The 27,857-nt window shown below is 41.2% G+C and overlaps 1 protein-coding gene across 4 annotated transcripts in view; it reads right to left on the minus strand.

The window, feature by feature from the left end:
* Positions 1-27,857, minus strand: part of FRMPD4 (FERM and PDZ domain containing 4) — a 490,887-nt gene that overhangs the window by 125,053 nt on the left and 337,977 nt on the right. The window contains exon 1 of one of the 4 annotated variants that reach the window (XM_019495130.2): positions 831-931. The exons of the other annotated variants lie outside the window; for them this stretch is intronic. The gene's annotated coding sequence lies outside the window, so the exon portion shown is untranslated. Of the gene's footprint in view, positions 1-830; positions 932-27,857 lie in introns of those variants that run through there. 4 annotated transcript variants of the gene reach the window in all.

The raw sequence follows: 27,857 nt of genomic DNA on the forward strand, positions 1-27,857 counted from the left end.
TGGCTGCCCTTCTGCCCTGCACTCACCACTCCTGCAGCAGCCTCAGGGCTTCGGGGGCTTGTGCAGAGCCCCCCACGTGGCATGGGGCAATGGGGGGGCAGCAGGCATCGCCTCCCCACCAGCAGGAGCAGTGAGTCTGGGGGTTTTTTTCAGGTTTTTTTTTTTTCTTAAAGGTCCACAGCTGGCTTGGGCGGGTCACCCATAGGGGGGGCTGGGGGAGCAAGAGGGGGTTGGGGGGCTCATGCAGAGCCCCCATGCAGTGTGGGGCATTGGGGGGCAGCAGGGATCGCCCCCCGCCTGGCAGCACCCAGTGAGTCAGGGCTTTTTTTTTCCAAAGAGCTGGCAGCTGGGGCAGGCAGGGCAGTCATTGCCAGGCTGGGAGAGGGCTGGGGGACGGGCCTGGCCTGGCTGATTCGGAGATTTGGCAGCAGCCGAATCTCCAAATCAGATTCGGCCGAATGGAATCGGGACGGTGATTCGAATCACCAAATCTAATCACTGTCCCCCGAATCGGCTGAATCCGAATCTGAAGCAAATACTAGCTGCTTCACACAGGACTAATTTCCAGTATAAATCCTGCACAGGAACAGAAAGTGTCTGGGCAACAGGGCTTAGTTTGATCCCAAGCTGTTTTGCTGTTCCTTCTGACGTGTTCACTGACTCCACTCTCTGCTTGATCTCCTGCCTGAGCTCCAAGCTTTTCAGCCCAGCTTGCTCTCTGTTTCTGCTCTCTGCTTGAACTCCTGACTTGTCTTCTTCCTAGATCCCATTCTTAGGTTGACCTCCCAGCTTCCTGACCAAACCTGTTCCTGGACTCTGCTTGCACTTACCGATCCTGGTTGGCCCCTCAATTTCTTAGTGGCTCCAGACCTGGTCACCCATGATCCAGCATAACACCAGTATGCCATAGAGATTTTGTAACCAAAGAATACTGGAGAATCTGCCCAGAAAATTTTAAGATATGTTTTAAGGTCAATATTATCAATTTTCAAATCATTAGGCATATCATATAGGAAAATATTCTTTGGATGCATCTACATAAGAGCTGACTAATTAGCTCCACAGCAAAACATCACCGTCTACACATGCTACCCTATTACGTCACAGTAAACTAATAAATGCCACCACAGGGTAGTCCAGTTAAACTCAAGTAGCATCCTGTGGCAGCATTGTTTTTTGCGCTGAAGAGCACGTGTAGATGGTGACAGGGCTGGCCAGGACACAAGGGTGCTGCAGCGCAGGGGTTGCCTGCTGGCTAACCCTGCACTGGAGCACTCTCATGCCCCAGTCAGCCCTTCTGTAGCATGTTGAACCAGGTCAGAGCAGCTCTGTGCTGGCATGCTGCTCTGGATACTGCTGCGGAGTGGCTCCAGGTCTCCTGTCGGGCCCCACATGTTACACATGAATAAACTCTGAAGCAAGAAGATCCAGGATATATTTGTGCAAAGTAATTGCACGTGTAGACACACCCTTTGAATACACTTTTTACCTTCATGTGTATAATTTTTCCAAAAAAAATCTCAAAGTTCTTCCTAAATAAAATTCAGTTAAAAGGAATTTCAGGTTGAGTGTCATTTAAGGAAAAATACACCACAGGAATATTGATTGTTATACGTGTTATTATAAAAATTCACAGTTAAGGCACTCAGGAAACTTCACTTTTATCCTGCAATGATATCCAGAAACAAAAACAAAATAAAAAAGTCTTAAATATTAAGACCACAAGCTTCTGATTATTGCATGGTGTCAATACAGTGCACAATTATAGTTTGTAACAGACTGCATTGTCAGCTTGGACTCCATTTCTTGGCAGGCTCCTGGGAAAGGGGAAGGAAGCCTGGGGGAAGCTGGGGTTTGGTGTGTAAACCAACTGTTAAGGAAAGACAGCATGCATGTGGGGGAGGCTGCGATTGGTAAGCTGGGCAGCGGAGGCTCTGGGGCTATGACAGAACTGATCTTGGCAGGCTGTAGTTGATGGAGTGAGCAGTGGGCCTATAGGAGCTGCAGCAGGATTGATCCTGACAGGCTGCAGCCAGTAAGACACACAGGGAAGAGCCGGAGTGTGCAGCGGAGCCAATCTGTCCGGTTACAGTGGAAGGGACCCTGTCATGGAGTCTGAGACGAATGGTAACTAGGTATTTAGGAAATTGGGGGTTGGTTTGAAAGCTTTCAGAGTGGAAGAGAGCTCCAGGATTCCTTGGTGTGAATGTCCCATTGTTAGTGTTTTGTATTTGTCACTTGTTTATTTACTGCTGAAGGGTTTTTACCACTGGGGGACTTCTATTCCCCTGTTATGTTTATTCCCAGGGCATGAACCTTAATACCTATCTGCCTCTCATGTTATATTCCATGTATGTAGTCTGATGTGTATAGTTATACGTTTCTAATCTCCTAATCCCATTGGCTGGTGACCCTAATCACTCAGTACCCCTTTTATATAAATTATAGGATTCACCTTTGCTCCCATGTGGTTTCAGTGTATGCTACAACCTATTTAGGTACTTTAACCATACACTTCTATATTTTAATTTTTCACATTTCTTCTAATTTTAACATGAACTCTAAATTTCATAGTTTTATAAAGTCTTCTTGGGGATCATGACATGTATACCATACCATTTAATCTAATTTATTGATATATATTTTCAACTTAATATTAACTTAGGTGTTATCTGGAAATACGGTAGATGCAGTTCTTCTTGGTAATTTAGAGGAGGCAGAATCTACAGAAATGTCAGATCTATTGGATTAATAGGTGACTGGTAATTGGCTGGAATGGGAGGTAGAACTTCTAATGACAAAGAAAATCTTTCTTTAGATGGATGGAAACTGACTATAGAAACCTTATTTTATTATTACTGTTACTGTGTTTTTATAAAGAGCCCTAAGGAAGTTAAGACACAAGTCTCTCACTGACATTCAATTGAAGTTTGGCATCTTAATCCCACAGATCCTTTGAAAAATCTTAGCCTTCATGAACCATACAGAAATAAAACGTTGGCAGAGAATGAGTATTACTGGCCACTCTGAACAATAAAAAAATAAATGGAGTAATGTGAAAGAAAAAGAGATGGTTTGCTTGTGCCATCCTACGTTTTCAAATACAATTTAGATTATTTAGTTTAGTATGGTTCAATATTATTGTATTTTCTTTCATAGTAGTATATGTTCTCTATTTTTTCAGCAGGTATGGAAGCTGCCAGATTGAGACAAGAGGGAACAAGTTTTGAGAGCTTATTCAGAGATGAAGCACAGGTTTTAACACTGCAAGAAGCCTGATAATACATTGTCAACAGAATTAGGGAATAAATATCTCTAAGGGGAAAAGCAAGATGGCTAATGCCAAACATTAAAAAATCACGTGTAAGGCCTTCAAAATGGTGTGGTTGACTTAAAAAAAAAAAAAAAAAGATTTTTTTCCCCTCCAGAATAAATTTTGGAGCTTATTTTATTTGCCTTCTGCATTTTGAGCTGTCAAAATGCACTCAGGTCAAATTTTTAAGCTTTCCTTTCCATAAGTGCTAGGAACTTATTTGTCTTTAAACACAAGGTGTGATTCTTACGCAGTCACCTGTCTTCACAAACAGAGGTTTTAAATAAAACATCAAATAAGCTAAGATTTGTGATAAAATTGTGAGAATAGGCATAATTGATCAGGTAGTTTATATGCCTATTTATTCCTTAGCTTCTCTCATGAGACCAGCACATCAAGGATGATAATTAAATCTATAATGATGTAGGAGAACTAGAATTAATAAAACTTAAAACCATAAGATGGTAACTCTTTGTGGTCACTGGGTCAGCCTGACCTATTTTGGAAGCAAAGGAGAAATATTTCACTTCACCTTTTTTCCCCATCTTCTAGCACCTTCAAAGACCTTTGAGTTAATTTATATTCTTCCAGAAATCCCATACAAATTGCTTAGAATTACAGCATGTACATATGACGGAAAATTTTGCTTGGTTTACATCTAAGATATTGGGAAAGAAGATATTCAAATATTTTAGTCCATTACATATAGAGGCTACTACCAAAAGTTTTTAAATAGACCTTTCCTCTGTCCATTGTGTTGCAAAACAGTACATAAAGCAATAATTCACAGTTGGAATGAACTCTTTTAGAGATCTTTAACAGATTATTTTTTCATTGGATCTTGAAGGGCTTAATTTTTTTTCTAGATTTCAATAAAAACCCAATCCCTGCATTTCTACTGTCACAATGAATGGTCATATCTGACAAAAGATTACTTATTTTTGTGTGTTTGTATTCGTTCAGAGGCCATTACCAGAGACACAAAAGTTAATTGGAGGAATTATCCTAGAAAGAGAAACTAATCTGATCATTTTTCTGCCAAAGTGTGAATTCTATTTTTATAAGCTTCTTCAGCGGTTAAATCCACTAAAGTAAGGTCATTTAACAGTACCCAAGAAGATGTCAGTATGCCCCATCTGGATGAACATATGGTGAAAATGTAATTAGAAAGAAGGTTTTACTAGTTTCAGAATAAATTTCATTAACAACTTTTTCATAAAACTGGAACACGGAAATCTGAAGTGAATAAACATTCACAAACTCCTCCTCTTCCATACCCCATGTGATTTGCATACCAAAGCAACATAAAGCGAAGCAATTTGTTAAGTAAAAGAACCAGCATAAATACAAAGACAAAAGAGATAAAATGTTTTACTCTCAAATTCAGGTGGACATTTGAAGAGAGAGTTTTCTACTGAAAACATTCTTTAGAATGAGAATTAAAATTGAAGTTGGTAATGGGATATTAAATGTATTGTATCTTCCTTATGAATACATGTATACAATTCTGCTTGTGTTCACAAACTGTCAAAGAATGCCTGTCTTTATTCCTTATTTCTTGCTTCTTCCTCTCTCAGGCTTCCAATACATCTCTGCTCATGAAGCATTTTGCATGCTAGCCTGTCTCATTGGCTTAGGCTATGTGAGATACAGCTCACATGGCAGAAGCCATATAATAGTTCTCAATGGCAAGGAAAAGTCAAACAAGGACAGGAAGATAAGAAGAAACTCTTCAGGGTTGCCAGGAGTTATGTTTAATAGCAGATAAAGTAATAGAATAGGAAGTGACCCTGTTAAAGCTTCTCTTCAGCACCCCAGATTTTCGCAAAGAATCATCCTAATATCCTGTTCTCTTGCACAACTTAAGTGTCTACCTGACATACAGCCAAATACCATGCATATATATCATTTTAATAGTGACAGGAGTTGGGTGTCCATCCCTCATCTCTGGTACATTTGAGTGCTCTGCCCAGTGGAGGATGTTTGCATCAATTTGGACTTGAAAGCAAATGGAGTACACTGGGAGGCATTATTTCACTGTTAGGGTAGCTAGGATCTGGAACCAACTTCCTAGGGAAGTGGACCTCGCTCCTACCTTGAGTAAATTAAAAAAGAAGTTGGACGAACACCTGTCTGGGGTCATGTGATTCCAGTGTGTGCTCCTGCCAGTAGCGGGGGGGTCAGACTAGATGATCTGTTCAGGTCCCTTCTGACCCCAAACTACTATGAAACTATGAGTATAATATGTACTGGTGCCCCTACTGTTCAAGAGTTGAGTTATGGCATATAAAAAACTCTGTTCTTCAATTCTTCTTTAACATGGAAGTGACTTGAGAAGTTACTCTTGACTGACAAAGTTGTGTTGTAATTGAAAGTGGAATCACAGGCTTTCTTTTTAGATTTGAGCAGCGCCCCACAGGTGAAGAGATCTCAACAACCATTCTTCTGGTCTAGGCCCACAAGGTAGCATAAGTCAATTTTATGAAAATTTGTTAGAAACTGTTAAAACAAGTTATTGGCATGTCTGTAGACAAGAGTCCTTTATGTTTACTGGATTATGATTCAAAATACACTGTAGTTTTTCTACATGGGGTACTTTCTGCTTATACAAGCCAATCAAGTTTATTTAATAAACAAACTATGCTGGACCCTTTTAACTTGAGATGAAATGTAGATCCTCATTATTTTCTCTACATGCCTCAGTAAAGCCTTTTGCAACTCAAGGGGAAAAAAGCTGAAGGATTTACTGAAGAGAAAATACACTGCAAATTAATTGGTGTTGAAAGAGTCTACACCAAAATGGAATGAGCTATTCCTGTTTGCCCTGCTTTTGACAGGTTGCATTCTAAGTGGAATGACAGTAATCCATCTGCTTATGCCTAGCCCAGCTCCCCAATCAAGTGGAATGGGCCTTCCACAAAGCCCTACAGCATTTCTCCCTCCACTAAAATAAGGAAATGATATGTACAATTCATCATGAAGAATTCAGCCAGCCAGCAGAGTGAAACCTTAAAATGAGGTCCTAGCTTCCAATGTGCACGTCAGAATAGGCAAGCTTTTCACTTGATATTCTGGTCAGATAAAATGCTGGGGAAAGTAGACTTTTTTTTTGAGGCAAAGTCCTAACTCTACAAACACTGAATGAAGGTGTTCTAACAGTACAGTTGCACCATGCTTATAACGGTAAGAAAACATGGAAAGAATCGCCCATATTAGACATAACCATCAGACCACCTGGCAAGTATAGTTTAAGCAAGCATGTCACAGCTACAACCCAGATATTGAGGTGTCAGTATTCAGGAGCTGAGAGTCTATGATACTGAAAGTTCAGGAGCCAAAGATAAGGGGCAAAGTAATGGGTATCAATCTGATTCTGAGGTATCACAATGTGGGGTCGAGATGGGTTTGTGGCCGAGGCCAGGCCACAGGTCAGGAGCTGGAGAATCCAAAGCACAGGATAGGCAGGAGTAATGTACTGGGAGCCAAGGCAGAGGTGAGCCTGGAACAAGACTAGGGCAAGGCTGGAGTGGCCCAGATAAGCTGGTAACCATCACTGTTGCTGGGACAAGGCCCAAGGGAAAGTGGGAGGACTTTTATAGCGGTGCCATCAGGGAGGGCCCAGGCTGAGCTGAGTCAAGCATTCATGTCACTCTTAGGTGGTGTTGCAGCTCAGAAGACCTGGGCTCGAGCCCAGGGGACCTGAGAGCATGGCAGAAGTACAGAAGTTATTTCACTATGTCATTTACCTGCATAACTCTTATTAGTGCAAACTGGGCTTGGAGAAGAAAAATCACCCACAATGACTGAAATTTTACTAATAATGTTACATTTTTTTATTTTGATTTGAGCTTAAACAAACACTTATTCAAGGAATATAGGTCCCCAAACAATGATTTAAAATGAAGATATAGAAACATAAACCCACAGAAAGACCCCACAAAATAAAAGTAAAGTATCCAGCAATAACTGAAACAAAACAAGTTTGACACTATACTGCTTTAAAGCTATTCCACCCACAATTGCCTCCAAAAGACCCAGTAGTTGAATTGTCTTTGAAACACACCCTGAATATTAACAGATTGAGACTGTATCAGACCAAAGGAATAACCAAATTTCAGAGCCAAACAACTCAATGGAAAATGCTCTTCTGGCATTCCCTCTCCTCCTCTCCCTGCCCCCAAACTCTGGTTCTCTCTTTCTCTCTCTCAGATCCCTGCTGAATGCCACTGCAACAGCATCACACCAGGAGGAAGGCACGTCTAGAATAGAGGCAGTGGTAATGCTATAGATTAGGTTGCATGAAAATTAACACTTACAGAGGGAACAAAATTCATTTTCTCACCCCCAATTAATTAATGAAATTATTTAGTCTCCAGATTACAAAAGGCAACTGCTGTGCAGTGGTTAGAAGGGTGGTCCTAGATTTAACTTATTTCCTTCTTTGTTATGGTTTATATTGATGGGGTATACAATCTGAAAACCACAAGCCAAAATTTACTAGAAAACACACATACACAAAGACTCATCTTTTCATACATTATGGTCTTACAAATCTGTTCTATTTCTCTGCTTTAGTGAGATGACATAACAATAAAATGTTTCTATTTAATCTCATCTAGCACTGAAAACCAGTCAGCTATATTAGAACTGCTATCATTATCTATAACTCATGGGTTTAAAAGGTGGGGGTGGGGAATAGGAAGTACTCTGTAATTTACTGGTTACCCCTGCACTCAACATCTTTATTGCAGCTTTAACTTCACCTAGGCATAAGAATAGAATGGAAATGTTAGGTTGCATTCAATTATGCATAGTGTTCATATGCATATAGGGAAAAGTTTAGTTCATTGAAATAGACCGTCTCTCATTCCACAAATACTGGACATATTCTTTTCTCTGGAGACTCCAGTGCAGTGAATTTTACAAAGCTACTATGCTCTTATAAAAAACATTTCCTAATTCACTGAAATAAAGCAAGCAAAGAAAAAGACTAGGAGCTTTTTATAATTTGCCCTCTACAGGAGCATCTTCATGTAAAACACTCGGGAGCTGGAGGTAAGAGAATAGGATATGGGACATGCTTGCCTGCTAAAGAAATGAATATCAATTTATAGTAACCATTAAAATGAGAAAAGAGAGTCTCAACATTCTTTTTATTCTTTTTACTCTCTGTTTTGGAGAAGGATGGAGGAAGGCAGTGAACTCAAAAGGATTAGCTACTTGCTCATTAATTGTGTACAAACATACAAGATTAGTCTTATTGACTGCTTACTTAGAAATGCAAATAATGATAGAGAACAGAATTTCAATAATCTAGAATGACAGATTACACTAAAGGGAGCTAAACTTGTCTGATAGGGCTGTCATGTGAAAATTAAACTTGGAAAATAGAATGGAAAAAGTGTAGATGCTTGGATAATTATTTTTTTCCGATAGGTCACTGTCTGTCCTTCAGTGCACTGTGGGTAAATGATTCCTCTGAGTCAACTTCCTCAGTACAAAGGTCAGCAAACTCCTTTGAAGATGACAGAATTTTCATTCACCTCAGGATGCTTTATACAACTTCACATTTGGTATGTTGGCAATCATATTCCAATCCTGTTCCCACATGGTACTCCCTGTATGATCAAGGCAGTATTTAATATCACTAGCTACTGACCTCGAACTATTTACAATACATTACATTTCACAATAGTTCTCTAAAGACAAAGTATTTTAAATCAATCAACTCAGGAGCTAGCAGTAGTCTATACACAGCAGCACAGAGATCATTATGAGATAATTTACTCAACTCCTTTGAACTCCACACTATGTTCCATGTTGCTGCAGCTAGAGTTCTCCTAAACTGCTCCACAGTGTAAACACTACACTGCAATCACTTTTGTGTTCTAGTGTAGGAGTACAAAATACAAATTAATGAATAATGTCCTGTAAAGGAAGAAAGACATGGGGTGGACAAAGCTGTCACACAAAGTAAAAAAGTGAGAGAGAGAGAGAGAGAGGCTGGTAAAGGAATGAAAGATGTTGAACTGCTGCACTCAGGTAGAAAAACATTACACACCAAAAAGGGTGTGTAATGTCTTTAGTGATCTCAAGGATAGGAACCCCCCCCCAAAAAACCAAAATAAAAACCCAAACAGCAACTGAGCAGGTACCTGTCAACAAGAGAATAATGAAGGTTTAGCTATAAGATTAGCATGCTAAGGCAAAGATTGTGCAAGTTTATGTATCAATCAATGAAGCAAGTGACAATGGAAAAATAATTTTCTACAAACATATTTTAAGAGGATATTTTGATAGATGCTATCTCAAAGCATGATTTGACTACTGTTATGGGAAACTTCAATTCAAAAGTGGGAAGTAAAAAGTTAAAAAGTGGATAAAAGTAAGTCTTTGATATTGGAGACAACAGCACTATGGATCAAGATCTATGGAATTCACACTGGCTAATGATTTGGTGGCATAGGGAATGACATATCCATCTAAAGATATTCACAAAGACACATGGAAATTCCCAGATAGGATGTATGGAAATAGGACTGACTATGTCCTGGTGAGTGGTCTATGGACAAAATCCATACAAGATGTTAAAGCCTCTAACAGAGAGCATCCAACAACTAGTTTTATGATTTCTGAAAGCAAACCATGAATAAGAAATAAAAAGCAACAGCATGATGTAGAAAAGTGGCCTGATCCTACAGAGGCAAATGATTTTCAGGCAACTGGTGGAAATGGTAGAAGAGTTATGAAAGATACTTAAAGGCATCATCATGAGTGTCTGGGTAGAAAGATTCCCAAATAACCAGAAAACAGGAAAGCTATGAAAAGGAAGTCACACTTGGTAGAAGAGAGAAGACTCAGAATAAAACATAAGGAAGATGGGAGTGAATACAATATATATATATCTGAAATCAAAGCCAAGAAATTACTATAAGAAATTATAGTAAATATAAGAAATGACACTAAAAGAGGGGTTTAAGAATGGACGTGAGAGTCAGAGAAAGCTAAGAAGAGGAATGATGTATAATAAAGTGCATATAGCTACAAAGAAATAAACTGGTAAATTTACAAATTGTGGAAGCAACATTAAAAGTAAAGATGGTAAGTCTTGACAAGTGAGGTGGAAAAGAAGGAAGGAACATTCAGCAATTACTCAACCACCCAAGCCTGGACAGTCTTCTTGTAACAGAGATGGATAATGTATGTGTGTGTGCATGCGTGTGTGTGTGTGTGTATACATATATACACACCTATATAAATTAGTATGCAAAATCTGGGACTGCGAGGAAGTCTTTCAAGAAAGTTGAAAGAGAACAGCAGAAATATTGCTAAAGAAGGGTGAGTAGAAAAAATGTGGGGACTGCAGGGGCACTACTTTGCTCTTAGTGACTAGAGTAATCCTCTACCCTAAGGAAATTGAATACTTATACTGGAAAGAATGAGGTTTTAGGAGCAGGCAGATTTGCATTCACCTTGGCCAGGGAAAGACATTCAAAAAGTCTGAGCCTGAATTGATTAAATCTTTGCAGATTAGTGTAATCTGTCTAGGCAAAATCACTTTGTAACTGCACAGACATCCCAGAAATGCAGCCACATGCCTGCAGTGGCTCAGGCTAGAAGCTGGGGGACACTAGAGCAAGCCTCCCTTCCCTTCCAGTGCTGAGCTGAGTGGGGTGTGACCAGGACCCAGCAGGACGCTTTGATCAAAGAGGGGTTCCCCCCCTCTCCTGACCAGCTCAGCAGGAAATTGATAACTATGTTTATCACCCCTAAGTGGTTATCAGCCCATTAAGAAAACCATAGTCAGCATGTGGTCTGCTAGCTAATGCTGAGAGGTGTCTGCAAGGCAGAGAGTAAGGGAGGGGAGGGAGGGAGGGAGCAGGGATGCCTGCAGTCTGTGCTGAGCTCCAGCCAGGGAGCAGAGGGGAGGGGCCAGCCCTGTTGTCTAGCAGAGAGCTCCACCCAGCCCAGAGAGCATGCCGGGATGCTGGGGGTGTCTTATTTAACTTAAACCAGTAAGGGGTCTGGGACAGACATTGCATAAACCGGCTTGACCCAAATCAGTTAAGTCTGATACTACATTCAACCAGGTTTTACCTCAAACTGGTTTCAGCCATTTTCAAGCCAATTTATGTGCACTAAACATCTGTTCTGTTACAGGTTTGAACCAGTTTCTGATCACTTAAACCAGTTTATGTGTAACATCTGTCCCTAGCCCCCAAGACAAATTATATAAAAGCATCCGTTAATCCAGAAGCCAACAACTATTCAGCTTCACTGATTTTGAAAAGGCACTGACCATACAGACCACTGTCTAGAAATTTTTGCAAAGTTCAAATTTATGGTTTCCCAGAAGATATACTGACACCACAAGTTATTATAGACAAACAGACTCATGCCTTAACAAATATTGAGTCTCCCTTCCTTAGAGAATCAGGGCCCAGATGTAGATCTCCCTAGGGAAGTGGTACTCAAACTCCAGCCCACAGGCTAAATTTGGTGCACAGGGTCAGATGGGCCCAAAAATGGGTCAAAAAATTTGGCAGCAGGAGAGCAGTGTTAGCATTAATTGCTCCCAGAGCTGTGGCAATGAATGCTGCCACAATATTTATGGATCCATGCTGAGCCCTAGTGACCATATGACGGTCTTCCAGCATTGGGGTCACATTGGGGCCAGATCCAGCACGTAGGACTCTGCCGGGGAGCGAGATCGTACCTGTAAATTGACCCTGTGCACTGACCCTAAGCTGGATCTGGCCCAGAGACTGACCCCATGGCCTGTGAGGCTTGAATTTTGAGCCCTAGGATTTTCCTAATGCAATGCACTGTATAAATTAATGTTAAAAGGCAGCCTCTTCCCTAGGAAGAGTATAATATGCTCAAAAGACCTCCCAGATAATGTGGACTCCTTTATCCCCCACCTCGTAGTAAAATGCCTAGAAAAAATGTGAGCTACTAAATCTAGTAGCTTAACTAACTTTGTTTAGAGAATATCAGTTTGGGAAACAAGTTCCAAACCTGGGGCCTCTCACACACTCAACAAGGTACCATTCCAGCAGCCTCTTCTCACTTCAGCCTTGGGGACTCTAGCCTGATTATCTCAGCTGAGCCTAGCTCTGAAAATATCCCACAAAGAAATAGACAGGCTCTAAGATAACCAGATGCTGTTATCTTTTATGCCAGATGCCCTGGCATAAAAGATTAAAACCAACATAGTCAACTTTACTTAAAAGTCTATCACAGATCACATTATTGTTTATAATGCCTACAGTGTTAAATGCTGTAAATAATCAAGTAGTCATATCTAATACTAGCATCAGTTTTGAGGGGACAGATAGATATAGCTGTTGTATTGATATTGAAGAATACAGATACAAGCTGTTATGATGCCATATGATTCTGTAGTGAGACAAGTGTAGCAAAATCACTCAAACTTTAACCCTCCTTCATCCAACTTCAAAGTTGGGCAATCTAGCTCACTTGTATTCAGGTATAAGAGTGAGATTTTAACAGCTCCACTCCTAAGCAGCTGCTCCTCTTCTCCAGTCAAGCAGTGAAAACATACATTTGTCCATACCCTGATTAATCTCAAAATGTTTCACCAAATATAGTGTCTTATGATGTAAATAGTAATAGACAATGTTAACAATGCCTCTAGCTGAATGGTCAGCCTCACTACACTGAGCAGGGATATAAAAAGTTGATTCTATTCATAGTTACTATTTGGCAATATAGTTGAACACTTAACTTGCTAACCTGCTTCATAAGTGATGGCCTTTACACCTTCAAATATACACACACATATAGTCCAACCCAATTCTTCTGGTAACTCTGTAGGGCCATCACTATATTGCCTCAGTTTGTCCTTGGTTGAGTCTCAGCTAGACATTAGGGCTGTGCAAAGCTTCGGTCCCTGATTCGATTTGGTGGAGAATCAGCCTGATTTGGTGGCTGAATCTCCAAATCTGAATTGAATCAGAAAACCCTTTAATCTGTCTGTATCAAATCAGAACCCTCTGAATCAATTCAGAGAGATTCAGAAAGATTCGGCAATTCAGACATAGACACAACGTTAAATGTTTTTTCTACATACCTCTATGTAGTAGGCGGCTCATGAATGCTGTGATACTGGGGTGCATGGAGTGTCTCACAGAAGTGGGGGCGGGTGGGGCGGGGAGGGCCCAGTGCGCTCACCAGCAGACCCAGAAGTAGACCAGAAGCACTTCCAGTCCACTTCCGGGTCCACCGCACGCTGTGCCCCCCCCCACACTCCCCCAGGTCAGTGACTGGTGCCTCCTGGGTCTGGGGACCCAGGGTCCCCCTATGGCCAATTGCCAACCCGGTGGGGGGGACATGGGAGGGTCATGCATGCTCCCTGGCAGACCCAGAAGTGGACCAGAAGTACTTCTAGTCCACTTCTGGGTTTGCCACCAAACACGTGGAGGGCCCTCCCCCAATCGTGTGGGACAGTCCATCTGCCCAACCATCACAGCGTTCACAAGCCGTGCTGGTACCTTGAGGTATGTAGAAAAACTTTTAAAGCTGTGTCTATGTCTGAATTGCTGATTCTCCAAATCAGCATCGAATCTTCAGATTCAGCTGAATCGACAGGGCCAGTGATCCGAATCAACTAATGAAATCACTGTCTTTGATTCTGGCTGAATCTAAATCCAAATCAAATAGGGCCCACTTTGCACACCCCTACTGACATCCTCATCAAAGCTCAAGCTTCTAGCAGATGTTGGGCCCTTCAAACTAGTGTCTCCAAGAGGTCACATGAAAGAAAAATCCAAAACTGGGCATCATTTGCATACCAAGTATATGGCAGTATACATATTTTTTGTACAGTACTATGCCTCATGCAAATACTGGAGGTTTTATTGTGCACATAACCCTTCTGTGGGGCAGGTACATTGGAACATATTTTATCCAAATAAAAGTCATTTGTATGTTTGGAGTAATATATTTGCAAAGAAATAGCTAACAACATGCTAGCGAGAAGTTCACCAAACAAATTCCTCTATCACTGCTGCTCTGGGAGCCTGAACTTAAAGAAAAAAAATCATCTTATGATTCGGATGAAGGAAATGAGCTGGCAAGACTGTAAGTGTTTCCATTATAAATCCCTATTTTCATGGTGTGTAAATCTCCTATAGAAAGATAACTGTGGCATGAAATTTGGTATATCATTAGATATATCCTTCTCTTGATTTTAATTCTTCACTGCCATTAGCAACAATACAAAGAATACAGAGTTGAAAGATTATATATTAGTCTGTCAAAAATATTGCATAGAAACTAAGTATTTATTTATTCTGAAGAGCCATAACCTGTCAAATTAATAATAAAAGCTTTTGGCTTTGTTTCTAAGCAAGATCTGTAATTTGTTCTCCTTTCCAAATTTTTTAAGAAATGTGCTTATTGAGATAGCTTTAAATAGTTTCTGTGAGTATATGTACCTATCTTTAAATGACAATGAATTGATTGGTCAAGTGCTATATGGTAAACACGTTATTTTTTTGCACTCCCAAAAATGTTTTGGCAATTAAAAAATAAAAACAAATGATAAAAGGGGGAAAAGAATATATATATTCCATCCTTATTCAAAGACCTGGGCAGGAAAAACATTTCTGAGAAACTTTGACTAAGTTTTAGACATCTTTCAGTAAAAGATTGTTTTCCCCCTTTATTCATCATGCCAACTCGAATTTCTCAGTCCCCAAGGGAACTAATTTGTAAGAACAGTGCAAAAAAGGTTTCCAGCAGAGGATCTGTGTTACCATAAAAATTTTGGTTTTAATCTGACAGCCTGATCCAGATTGGTTCTTTAGGTACATAAATGGGACTCAGCCAGAATACTGGCAGCAGCATTATGAAGAGCAAACCAATTCAGACGGGCTGTGATCCAGTAGCCACAAAACTCAGTACACACCTAAGTCTGTTTAAAGCCTTGATTTTGGCTTACAAAGCTTCCTACCTGCCTATACATGAGCCTCCAAATATGCCTAGTTATCCAGATCATCAGCAATCCCTTGCAGTCTAGGATGATTGTCTTCCATGATTGCTTTAGCTGTGGATCCAAAGATGGCTCATGAAACCAATCTAGCACAGACAGACTCTGCTGAGGACTGCCCCAAATGGAGGAAGTCTGCTGAAAGAATCTCAGTACTTTGAAACCTTACAATGACAACAGGAAACAGAAAAACCAAAGCAGTAGAAACAGCATGTCATGGACTGAATCAAGCATCCACAGCCACCCACCCTGCATGGAAACACATGCCTAAATTGCAACAGAGTTCTACACTGCCAAGGAGTTTATTGTAGTAGAATACACCCCTCTGACTCACAAAGTCACATAGGGGCAATTATTAAAGTGTGGACTACCAATAAATTACTATCCATAAGTAATGCATGTAAAAGGATATAAGACATGCTATTCCTATATATACAAAACATATATGTTCACATGGGTTTAATCTAGCTATCTAAATGCCTAACTGATGATGATTAATGGACTGATGATGATGATAATGAATGCATTATTACTGTATTTAAGACAAATCCCTATTCTGTTGTTTACTAGTGGCATTGCTGAACTTTTTTATTGTTTACAGTAGCAATCTTCCTAGCAGTTATTAGAAAATCAAAGTCAAGATGAAAATGAAGCTTCCAAAGCTTAGATTATTGAAAGACTATGATTTTCCTTCATAAAGGAAAGTGTCATTTCATCACTTTCAACAGAAAACTAGATAAATATAGGAAAAGGCAAGCTAGCTGAGTGTTGTCTTTTGATTAGAGATCTTAGACCAATAAACCATCCACAGAAAAGAATGATATTACCAGTGGGACAAGTATTTTGAGCTATTCTATATGAATACCCATCATTAATACTGCACCTTTCTTTGGTATAATTTTTCAAATGCCCACAAAATTATTTTAGCAGTTTTAAAGACAAATTTACTAGATTGCAAAATTCTAATAATACCAGACAAAGGAATTGAAAAAGATACACTTTTACCTTGAAATATTTTCAATGGACCTTATTGCATCAGTTTGGGCACATCTACAAGAGCAATTACAGTACCTGAATAAACTGCGGAACGTATTGCTCCAGAGTTAATTGCTCCCAGGTACACTGTTTGAATGTGTGCCCAGGAGCAATAAACTACAGAGCAATAAGCTCCGCAGTTTATTCAGGAACAGCATGTGCAGCCTCAGTGGAGCAGCTCTGCCTGGCAGGAGGCCCTAGGTTGCCCCCCAGATCAATGTTCTGCAGAGGGGCTGGCTGGGGCATGAGGGAGATTCAGTTTGGGGCTAGCCAGAAAGCAGTGTCTGCACTGAAGCACTCTCATGCCCCAGCCAGCTGGGCAGTGTCTACATGTGTGCTGCTCTGGATTTTTTTACGCTGCAGCAGGACAGTACTTGTATTTACAAGTACTGTCCTGCTGCAGGGTAAATTAATTTACTCAAGCTTAATAGGGGCACACGTGTAGACAGCAAGACATTTACTGCACAGCTAATTAGTCAACTGTGTAGTAAATGTCTCATGTACTTTTGTCTTTCCACACTTGCAAATAACACAGGGCAATGTTTGACATGGTTTGTGACTAAGGCTATGTGTAGATGAAATCAGGGGCGTGTGTGCACAACACTTTAAAGCGGGCTAAATGCTTTTGCACTTCTTTAATGGTATTTGTGTTTGCACACCTCAGCAGCGTATTGTGCATTAATTCCAGCCGCTGTAGGAAATTTGACAGCATAATGTGCCTTAAATGACTTGGGGCACAGCAAACTAAAACTTCTCCAAGGAGTTTTATTTTGCTGCCCCTACAGCCACAGACCGAAGCACCGGGCTCCATGCACCTCCATGGTTCTGCAGGAAGCCCTGCAGGCAGCCTGGGAAAGTAGTTCCACGCACGAAAAGCAACGAGCCTGTTCCCCACCCCCTGGAGCCTGCCTGCCTGAGTTGATCTGAGTGGGGGCCTGGTGCTTCCCTCTGCAGCTGCAGTGCCCCCTGGGACCGCCCGACCGTAGGTGCCTGCAGGCAGGTGCCACCTGGGGGAGGAGGGGCCCATCGCTGCCCCAGAGGGAAGCACCGACAACACCTGCCCCCTCCCCCCCACCCGTGCAGCTCAGGGACTGCTCCACCTGCCGGTAGCTCGCACCCGCCCCCCTGCTGCTGGAGAAGCAGGTAAGTCAATGGGGTATATGCACAACACTGGAGTTTAATGGGCCCTAAATTGAAGCAGTGGTGTTTTTAAAAACCCACTGCTTCAATTTAGGGCCTCTGTTTCATCTACGCACGCCCTAAGCTTTTAATTGTGATAGAAATAAGATGATGAAGGTTTTAATAGAGCATTTATAATGTTACACATTTTTTCAATAGCACAGTTAAACTGAAGCAACAATTAACATAGCATTATAATTGGCAGAACAATTCTTATGAAAATTCAATCCTTACATGTTTTATTAATCTCTAGCAAAAATGTAAGGTAGTTAAGTAACATAAGCATGCTTAATGTCAGAACTTTGAGTAATTAAGTATACTGATATGTAATTAACTTCTTACAAGTCTCACTATTAAATCCTGATTAAAGCCCTAAAAACTACTTACAAAATAATTCACAATGCTGGGAATAGCTCAGTACCCATAACTCTTTTTACTTTGAAGCTACAAGTCCTTCTCAGGATTAGCACTGTAAAGCCTGATTTTCATAAATACTGAAACAACAACAGCTCAAGTCAATGGCAAGCGTTCAGAATTTCTGAAAATCAAACCATCATGTATACTAATAAGAACTTTTCACAAACTTTTACAGCATTTGTATTTTTCAGAGATCCCTGAAGAAAACTCATGAAAGTAGACTGAATGTGACAGAGATGAGAATGCTCCAATGGATGTGTGGAGTAATGAAGATGGATGAAGTAAGGAATACTTACATCGGAGGATTAGTGAAGGTAGTAGAGGTATCTAAAAAAGTATGAGAGAGAAAACTGGCATGGTATGGGCGTGTTCAAAGGAGTTTGGAAGAATACATGGGAAAACAAGTTACCAGAAAGGCACTGCCAGGAAGAAGGAGAAGAGAAACATTGAGGATGAGATGGAGAGATATAGTGGACAGGGACACGAGAGAGAAGGAGTTCAAAGAAGAAGATACATATGACTGAAGCCAGTGGAGAGCCAGGGTCTGCAACAGTGACCCCATTTAGATGGGACAAGGGAGGGGAAAGAAGAAGAGGGAGTATTTGTCAGTTAATTGTATATCCATTTTAACTTACTTTTCCAAACGACTGTACAATTCTTCTTTTAAAAACAAAAAATATACTGTTATTTATTGAGCCTGAAATATTTCTCACCCACATTTAAAAGTCATTATAGATTAGAACACTCAACAGGAGCGCTGCAGTACCCTGGAGTGCCTTGAGATTTTTTCAAGGGTGCCACTGAGTGCCACACAATGGTAGCCCTGTTAGGTATGGAAACATGATTCACAAGATAAATCCAAAGATTTCAAACAGGAATCCATAGTGTTAAAACCATTCTGATCTATTGTGGTCTTTCTGAGCTATTTGCAACAGAAAAAATACTCTGTTTTTTTTCCACAGTCAAAAAAATGAGTGAAAATTAGGAACTGGATTTTTTCAAGAGATGCCCTGCCTGAGCCTAAGGAGTGCCTTGAGTCTAAAAAACTTGCATTAGAGACACTGGAGTTGCAGGTGAATTGGCCTTACATGTAGACTTTAGGTACCTCAGAGCTCTGGGAGTACACTGTGCAAAGGAAAAGAGGATGGTCTTCTCATCACAGTGTCTTTACTTGGCAAGCCTTTTTGGCAACACACTTGGACCCACAGAGCTTAAATTTTCACAGTTGTTTAACTATCATCTGCAACACAATTTGACTACTTGGCAGATGCTAAAGTTAGACCAATACTGTCCCCCACTTAGGCTGCCATCATTACTGTTAGGATAAATCAATTTTCCAGGAAATGTTCCAGAGAAGGAGGCCCTCTGACGAGCATGTCCCAATTAAGCAGACCATTCTGTAATAATATTTTCCAGTTATAGTACAACTTTTGGACCAAAGCACTTTAATTTACATATAGCAACACCAAACTGTGGAGTTTCTCAAGTGTAGGATAGCAGATAAATGGCACAGTACATACCTAAACTGAAGGGAGGGAGCAGCTGTGCACTTGCGCCAGTTAAACATATACAAAACACATCATGGATCCACTGATGCCTGCACAGAGCTGGCTGAGTTCCAATTTTAAATATCTTGCATGAAAATAAAGAATAATATGTAGCAATTTTTAGAAATAAAGAATCAAGCCAAGCCTACAACTCCAGAAGGTCTGAAAGCTCAAGTCTCATATATACTAAGGCTGTGTCTAAACTGCCTCTTTGCTGATTACAGGCTCCTTATTGCCAGTGGAATAAGCTCCTCTTGATGTACTTGAGCTCAGCAATTAGGCAGTGTAGACATCTTACAGCAGCCAAGCCCAGGGAGGACCCAAACACATGCCCCACTGCTGCTCTCAAGGTCTTCTTAGATAAGGAACTTGAGGGGCATTGTGGTGTATACCCAGGACCGTATGAGCCACCTACCCTGTCTCTAATTGCCAACCTTGGGTATGTGTGGCATGGGAGTGAGTAAGGCCTTGTTTCTTTGATCCTGGACTCTACAAGGAAACAGTAAAGACATGGTCTCAGAGGAATCCTGAGTATATACCCTGTCAGGCTTAATAAAGACATAAAGTCAAGGAGAAGCTCCGGGCCATATGCTCAGAATCCATCTCTAAGCCATCTACACTGCCTAAATGCTAGGCTAAGGTGCATGTGGAGAAGAAGACTGAGGCAGGCTTGTGCCTCAGTGGCAGTTCCAGCTTGGCAAGCAGGTAGCATAGCCCACAGATAGATATTAGGGCTGTGCAAGCTTTGGTCCCTGATTCAATTCAGCAGAAATTTGGCCCAATTTGATGGCTGAATCTCCAAATCGAATCAGAAGAGCCTTTAATCTCTCTGAATCGAATCAGAACCCTCTGAAACAATTCGGAGAGATTCGGAAAGATTTGGAGATTTAGACAAAGAGACAGCTTTAAATGTTTTTTCTACATACCTCTAGGTAGCATAGGCTGCGATGCTGGGGTGGATACAGTGTCCCACAGAAGCGCAGGGGGTTCCCAAGCATGCTCGGCAGCAGACCTGGAAGTGGACCAGAAGCACTTCCAATCCACTTCCAGGTCTACCAGGGAGCATGCTGCCCCCCGCCCCCCACTTCCCTAGCTCAGCAACTGGTTCCTCCTGAGTCTGGGGGGCCACCTGTGGTTCCTCTGTGGCCAATTGCTGAGCTGCGGAGGCGTGGTGGGCCCCCCAGTGCACTCTCCGGCAGACCCAGAAGTGGACCAGAAGTATTTCTGGGATTTCCACCAAGCACGTGGAGCGCCCCACTCCCCCCCTCTGTGGGACTCTCCATGCGCCTCAGCATCACAGCAATCACAACCTGTGCTGGTACCTTGCAGTACACAGAAAAAACTTTTAAAGCTGCATCTGTGTCCAAATCAATGATTCTCCAAATCATCATCGAATCTTTAGAGTTGGATTTGGCTGAATCGAATCAGGGACAGTGATCCAAATCAATGAATCGAATCACTGTCTTTGATTCAGGCCAAATCCGAAACCAAATCTGAATCGAACAGGGCTCACTTCGTGCACCCCTAATAGATACTATATTTGCAGTGGCAGAAATACCCTCATGGTGCTAAAAAAGTCAAGCAGACAGATGGACACAGTCTCTGTGGTACTAAAACACAACAGAAGCAACACAAAAATGTTCCTAGATGAACAGGATCTTCTCCGTAGTGGTATGTTTTATAGCACCAGATGTAATGTCTGTGGAGTATACTGTAATGGGATGGGGGGAAAAGGGTCTCATTCCCTTAGCATCCTGCAGTGCTCTGCTCCCCCTCCCTCCCTCCCACTCCTAGTGGGGGAGCGAGGGAAAGTGGAGTGGATAGTTAATGAGTGCTGGCCTGGGTGCTTAGGGTGCATCAAGGCTGGAGAGCAGGAGTCCTTGTGAGCCTCTTTGCCAGTCCAGTCTTTCAGTCTTGGTGGGGAAGGTGGGAAGCAGAACTACTGTCCCCTGAAGACTGTAGTTCTACTCTAGACTTCAACTCTACTCACTGCTCTACTGGCAGCAGGCTGTCAGTGAGTATGCCAGGCCAAGCAAAATCCCCTATTGTGTCCCCTGGCTGGAAAGCATACTGGTGCATACTTTCACAGGGTTTCTGTAACACTCCAGCTGGGGGTCCTCAGGAGGGAGGGAGGTGTTATGTCTTCCCACACCTACAGCACTACATTTTCGTAGCGCTGCAAAGTGCTGCAGCACTTATAGTGCTACAAATATTATGTATGTCCAGGGACAGATATTACCCTGGAGCAAATACAGTTGATATTAGAGCAGTATCACAGCTGAACTGGGCCTTACAATAAATGAGAGTTGCGCCCTCAAAATTTTTCAGATCTGCTGTTTGAATCAATACATCTCTAGATCTATTTTACATCAGCAGAGTCCGACAGGGCTTTACATAGCTGGTATCATACTGGCACAGCCAACTACTTGAATATAGGCTAAACCTGACTCCTGACCAGACAAATCACAGCTGGCATTCAGAGAGTTCTCAGAGCTCAGTCTCCTGAGACAGCTGTGACACAGAAGTGCATTTTGCATGCACATGAGCACACCAAGAGTCTCACTTTGAATTCCCATTTGCGGTCCCTCCTGACACAGGCACTTCACATGCAGGATTAGCATTGCTGAGGCAGGGGTTTCTTGTATTTTAGGAAATGAAACCTATGGGCCCAAACATGCAAAGAGATATTACAAGGTTCAAGCCCTCAATAAATGAGAGAAAATTTCCACACACACATTCACTCCTGCTTTATACACACCTTATTCATCTATGGTAGCAAGCACTTACCTGAAAGCAACTGTTTTATAGGATCAGACACTATGTTTTTGCACTGAAGAAAGCTTACAAAAGCTTCTTCAAAACGATAAATGTCATACTTTTTGTTGAAAATATACTTTTGAAAAAGTATATGAAAAAATGAAAAAATCTACAATTAAATTATGAAAATATACTTTTGATTTATGCCATTCCCTACTGCAAGTAAATAGGCCGTTGCTTTAATGTTGATATTTAGCCTGTAATTTAAAAAATTGTCTCCACTTTGAAAATTCAAGTCATCCCATAGGAAACGTACACTTCTTAGTAGACAGATTGGCTATTAATACCTCCTTTCACACATCAGATCAAAAGATGGGATGCAGTTTCTCAGCCAGCAGATCTTTATGATTTCAGCTCACATAAAACCTAGTCTATAAACAGAACCAATTTTCATAATTTAATTATAGATTTTCTTTACTTAATAAAATATGCAAATCATATGTTCATTATTCCTCAAATCAAGAACTCAGGAAGATTGATTACAGAAGTTTTACTCAGTTCTGTCAAGGCATTTAACTTTATAAATTATATAAATCACATTAAAATAGGAGAGAAAATAGCATCTGTGACATCTGGAAGTAAATCTACAACCCCATATTGTAAGTTCTGCTTTTAAAAACCCTGCACCATTTCATGGATATCAAACTCACACAAATGGAATTAAAGGAAAAAAATGTTTTTTAAATTAATGAAACACCTGTCAAGGAAGATAGACAAGCCCTGTCAAATGGTGCATAAGTAACCTCACTGTTACATCCAAGTCATTTATAAACACAAGCAAGTGATGTTGAAAATATTTGATATTCAATTAATTATCCTAGGGGAAATTATGTGCCATGGAAAAATAAGATTTTCTAAATATCAGTTGTTCAGGGAATGTTATGTTTATCCATTTTCAGTTTGCTACTTGGGAAATTAAAACATAAACAAAAACTGTAATTTAGGGAAACAGCCCCATTTACAGTTCTCCTGTCTGCATTCTGGAAAATAATATTGTTCAAAGAAATGATGCCACTTTCAAAAAGATATTTCTAGATCTCACTTTTTGTTCAGAACCAAACAGAGGTGACATTAAGGAAAAACTTACAATTGTAGTCTTTATAGAAAAGACGTTTCCTGATAAGATTCTGCTGTTTAGTTTTTCTCCCCAAGACCATTTTAGTGGAAAGAGACAGAAAGAAAACTATAAGCTTCCTCCATATGCAAATGACATTGTTTCTGTCACCACTCTTTAAAACATGTTTTCCAACAACTGGGATGAGTCCACAAAAGAGGAACTCCTTCTACCGAGCAGGGAAAGAAATTACAGAAGCACCGACAGAAAAGCACAACTAATCTCCAAGTCACAAATCATCTGAGACCCATTCTGGCCCCCTTTGAAGAGCAGTAAATTAGACAGTTCTCTCTCCCACCATGCCATACAACACAAGGAAGAGGGAAGAGAGAGAAGTGGAGAAGAGTGGAATAGCAATGCCACTCAAAAAACTTAGATAGGAAGGGGAGCAGCAAAGTGTAAAATTATCTCAGCTGGCTAAAATACTGCGTATGTCTCCACTGTGTGTCTCCACTATTCCTGGCTCTATCAAACCTGCACCACAGCTAGCCAGATGGGCAACGTAAATGACAAAACTAAGAAAACTTACTTGTGAACTTCTTCCTCACTAAAGCCAAAATCCTGACCTCTTCTCAGTCATGGAATAGGAAAAGCACTGCTGTTGCTGTTGGATGAGACAGGGAGGACATCTACAGCGGTACTCCTGAATCTGCTGGCAGCACTTAACATTATCTGTGGTATAGTACCATCACAGCATAACAAAGCTTAAAAACTTAAAAGCTTCCAAGTGACTGTAAGGTTTACTTTCAGAACAATCATAGAGATTAGCGATAAGTAACTCTTCCTCTGTTTCTGGAGTGCTCACCTTATGGAGTAACACAGAATCAGTCTTCTCCTTGGACCCTTTTTTTTTTAGTATCTAAAAGAGGCTGTTCCTGGGAATTGTGAGATTTTTTTCCCCCTATGACAGCAGCCTGCAGATGATAGCCATCTCTACTTTTCATTCACCTCTGATCATATCACACTACTATCTCCCTATGGCTGACTTTTTCAAACACCTAAGTGAAAGGCAGCTGGCTGCAACTGAACTCTAGCAAGACAGAGATCATGCTGGTGGGAAGCAAGAAAAAATTTGAGGTCCTGGCAACCACTGTTGCCTCTCCCTCCACCCAATGGGTCTATCCTCAATTTGTCAATCTGTATTTCAGAGGTCTGCCTGGACTTTCAGCTGCCAAACACACTGAAAAGATATTCCTTTTTATCTAAATATAGACGAGGAATGCATCCCATCTTATTCAACACAGACATGGCCAAATGGATCCATGCTTTTTTGACCTCCTTGGGGATACACTATAAATTAAATGAAACTAGATCTGAGTAACTGCAAGATTAAACAAATTTCAAGTATACAACAGACCACTGGAAATCCACATCTGTCAGTATAACTACATTTCCTTGTGTTTTACAGACTACACCAACTCTTCTAAGAATAAGACGTCACATTCAGGAGTTCACTGTTAATCTGCAAAGCTATTGTAAAACTAGTTCACAATTCTGCAGAAAATGTCTTCTCATGACTGTGACCTCCCACAATGAGTACACTTCACAAGAAGTGCAAAGCTATCTGTCTCAGGGATAGAGTTCCTGAGAGGAGGAGAGGTAGTCCTCAGCAAAAGGACCAAAGCTGCATTACTCATTAAGTAAGAATGGAAATGTTACCTTTAAAAAGCGTACTTCACTTTTCACTTTGCTTTCTCTGAGCCACAATCAGAAACAGCACAGAAAAGAAGGAAAGGAAAGCGTTTGAGGTAAATGGAAGACAAAAAATGAGGGGGTTGGGAAAAAGAGAGGGTTTACAAAAAAGACCAAATGTCCAGGGCTGTGTGTGTGTGTGTATGAAGTTATTATCATAACTGCAGAGGCATTTGAATACAGTAATAGGTACTATATTAAGAACCTTCCTAAGATCTTCCCTTCAACTGACTCGAGGCCAGAACATAGTCCTAATGAGGAAGAGAGCCTGCCACTTATTGAAAGCTAACAGAATGAAGTCAAATATTAATGATTCATTTTTTGGTGCTGGAGATGCCAGATTTATTCACTACTAGTGACCACAGTACCAGTATGCAAATGGCCACATTAAATCATTAAATTCTACATGTCTTTCAGACCATACTGTTGGCTTAGAATTAGTATTTACAGGTTTGTTTTTTGGGAATTGGCTTAGAGGTATAGATATATACATTAGAATGGTTTAAGATGGGCAGCAGTTATTAGCAGAATAGCAGAATATTGATTTCTAAGAAACTTGGGTCTCTCACACAGTTTCTCCAGCCTTGGAAGCAGACAGGCTGTCTAACACAACAAGGCCAATGGATGAACACACAGCCTGAGAATTCAGGGAGCATGTACCATAGTGTTAACACAACAAGGACACACAGTCTGGAAAACAGTCTGGGAACTCGGAGTATGTACAGGAGCCCCTCACGATTCATGTGGGATACGTTCTTGTATCTCCTGCGAATGGTGAAATCCACAAATAAGGCACTGTGTTCATGAACGCAGTGCTCCTGGTGGCTGGGAGAGGAAGGCAGGGTACAGCTGCGCTAGTGACAGCAGGAGCATGGCAGTGGCAGGAACATGGCAGCAGCAGCAGGAGCCCAGCAGTGGCAAGCGCGGAGCTCTTGAGGAGCTCCTTTAAGATGAGGGCTTGGCATTCGTGAATATTTGAAACAACAAATGCCGAACCCGTGAATAGCGAGAGTTTCCTGTACTATACTACCTGTAACATGAGATAAGTGGCACCAGTTAACAAGGCCCCAGAGCAGGGGGGCCTGAGTCCTGGTTTTGGGGAAACAGACCAAATTAGGAGAAGGCCCAGAAAGCTATGTGGATGTTTGACCACACAGAGGGACCAACCAGAGATAGTCATGGATGAAGTAATCAGGAGTCATCAGGAGGTAAGGAGAATACAAAAGCAGAGACTTGAGAGTAACAAAGGGTCCCTCCTTCTTCCTCCCTGTCCCTCCTCTTTGAGAGGCTCCCTGTCCCTGGGAAGGGTCCCCAAGGCCACCATGGACAGAGGGCACACCACCATCCTGTCTCATCCACCCCACTGGAGGCGGGGTGTGGACCTCGACATCCCACCTCTAGGCTGCTGACATGCTGACACCTGGCACCTAAGAGAGAGCCTCAGAGTGAAGACTGTGTCCTAGCGAGATGTACTTTGACTCTGATGACAGCCCTAGGATTTGGAAGATATATATAATTGCTTGATTGTTTGTATTGTTTCTTTTCTGTGTATCAATAAATATGTCTATTATTGAATGGAAAGGTTGTGGTCAGTCTGAGGGTGCCCCCCTGGAACAAGGCCTATGGGTCCTAAATCCAGAGCCAACACATGCATGCCCTCTACCCCCAAAACCGTTTCAGTTATATTATCAAAAGCAATAGCATTATGAGTCTCTCTCAAAACTTTAGATGTGGTCATCCTTGGGATTTATTAGCAATTTATTCTATGAACTCAATAAATCTTAAAGTTTTGCCATTCTAAACTTAGTTTCTTTGATCCCTACATTCACACAGATCTCCTGAGAATGGGCCAGTTTCCACCACCCACATCAAACTAGCAGAAATCTGTCTTTTCCATGCTGTTACAGCCAGATGAATGCTTTAGATTGAAAGAGAGAAGCATGACCCAATCCGATAAAATATGCACATACATCTCTCCTTGTGGTGCTAGCTTGCCTAACCTCCCTTTGCTTTTCTGGGTGCTTTGCTTTATACTCCTTCAGGCAAGTCTACAGTGTCAGTGTAATCTTCAGGAGAAATTAAAGCTGTGCTAGCCATGCTGGAAGTATTTAATTTGCTTTCTAAATCATGATGCAAATTCTCTTTTACTGGAGGTTGGAAAAGGAGGGGGAATGGAAGGGTGGAACAATTAATCCTTCCTGTCAGTAAAACAGTGCTTTCTAATGTTTTGATCAGGCTTTTGGAGTTACAAAATATGGAGTGTTAGGGATTCAGAGCAGGCAACTCTCTGCAGCAAAATTAGCTATTCATCTCCATTCTTCTGTATATAAACGAGCAAACAAGGTACAGCCAAAGTGTCTGCCTTTATGGTCTGTTTAATAATTCTTAATGCAGGGCCAACCGGGGCACAACCACCCAGAATTAATACTGAATATATCACGGGCAGCCAGTTACCACTACTAGCAAATATTAAATTGGACAACACAATCTCCCATAAAAAATGGAAAAAAAACCAGTTGGTATTTGACATACTATGTTAATACTTCCTTTACAGGACAAAGGTGAAATTCTTCAGTAGAAATAGGTATGGCATATGTCATTGTTCACTTGAACAGAGGAGACTTAAAGCAGAGAATCACAGGGTCAGCAGGGATTTCGAGGATCATCTCACATCTTGCTGTTCAGATACAGGATTCACTGGGTCTAAACCATCCCAAGCAAATGGCTCCC

Source organism: Alligator mississippiensis, chromosome 1, assembly GCF_030867095.1.
Source record: "Alligator mississippiensis isolate rAllMis1 chromosome 1, rAllMis1, whole genome shotgun sequence".
NCBI lineage: Eukaryota > Metazoa > Chordata > Crocodylia > Alligatoridae > Alligator > Alligator mississippiensis.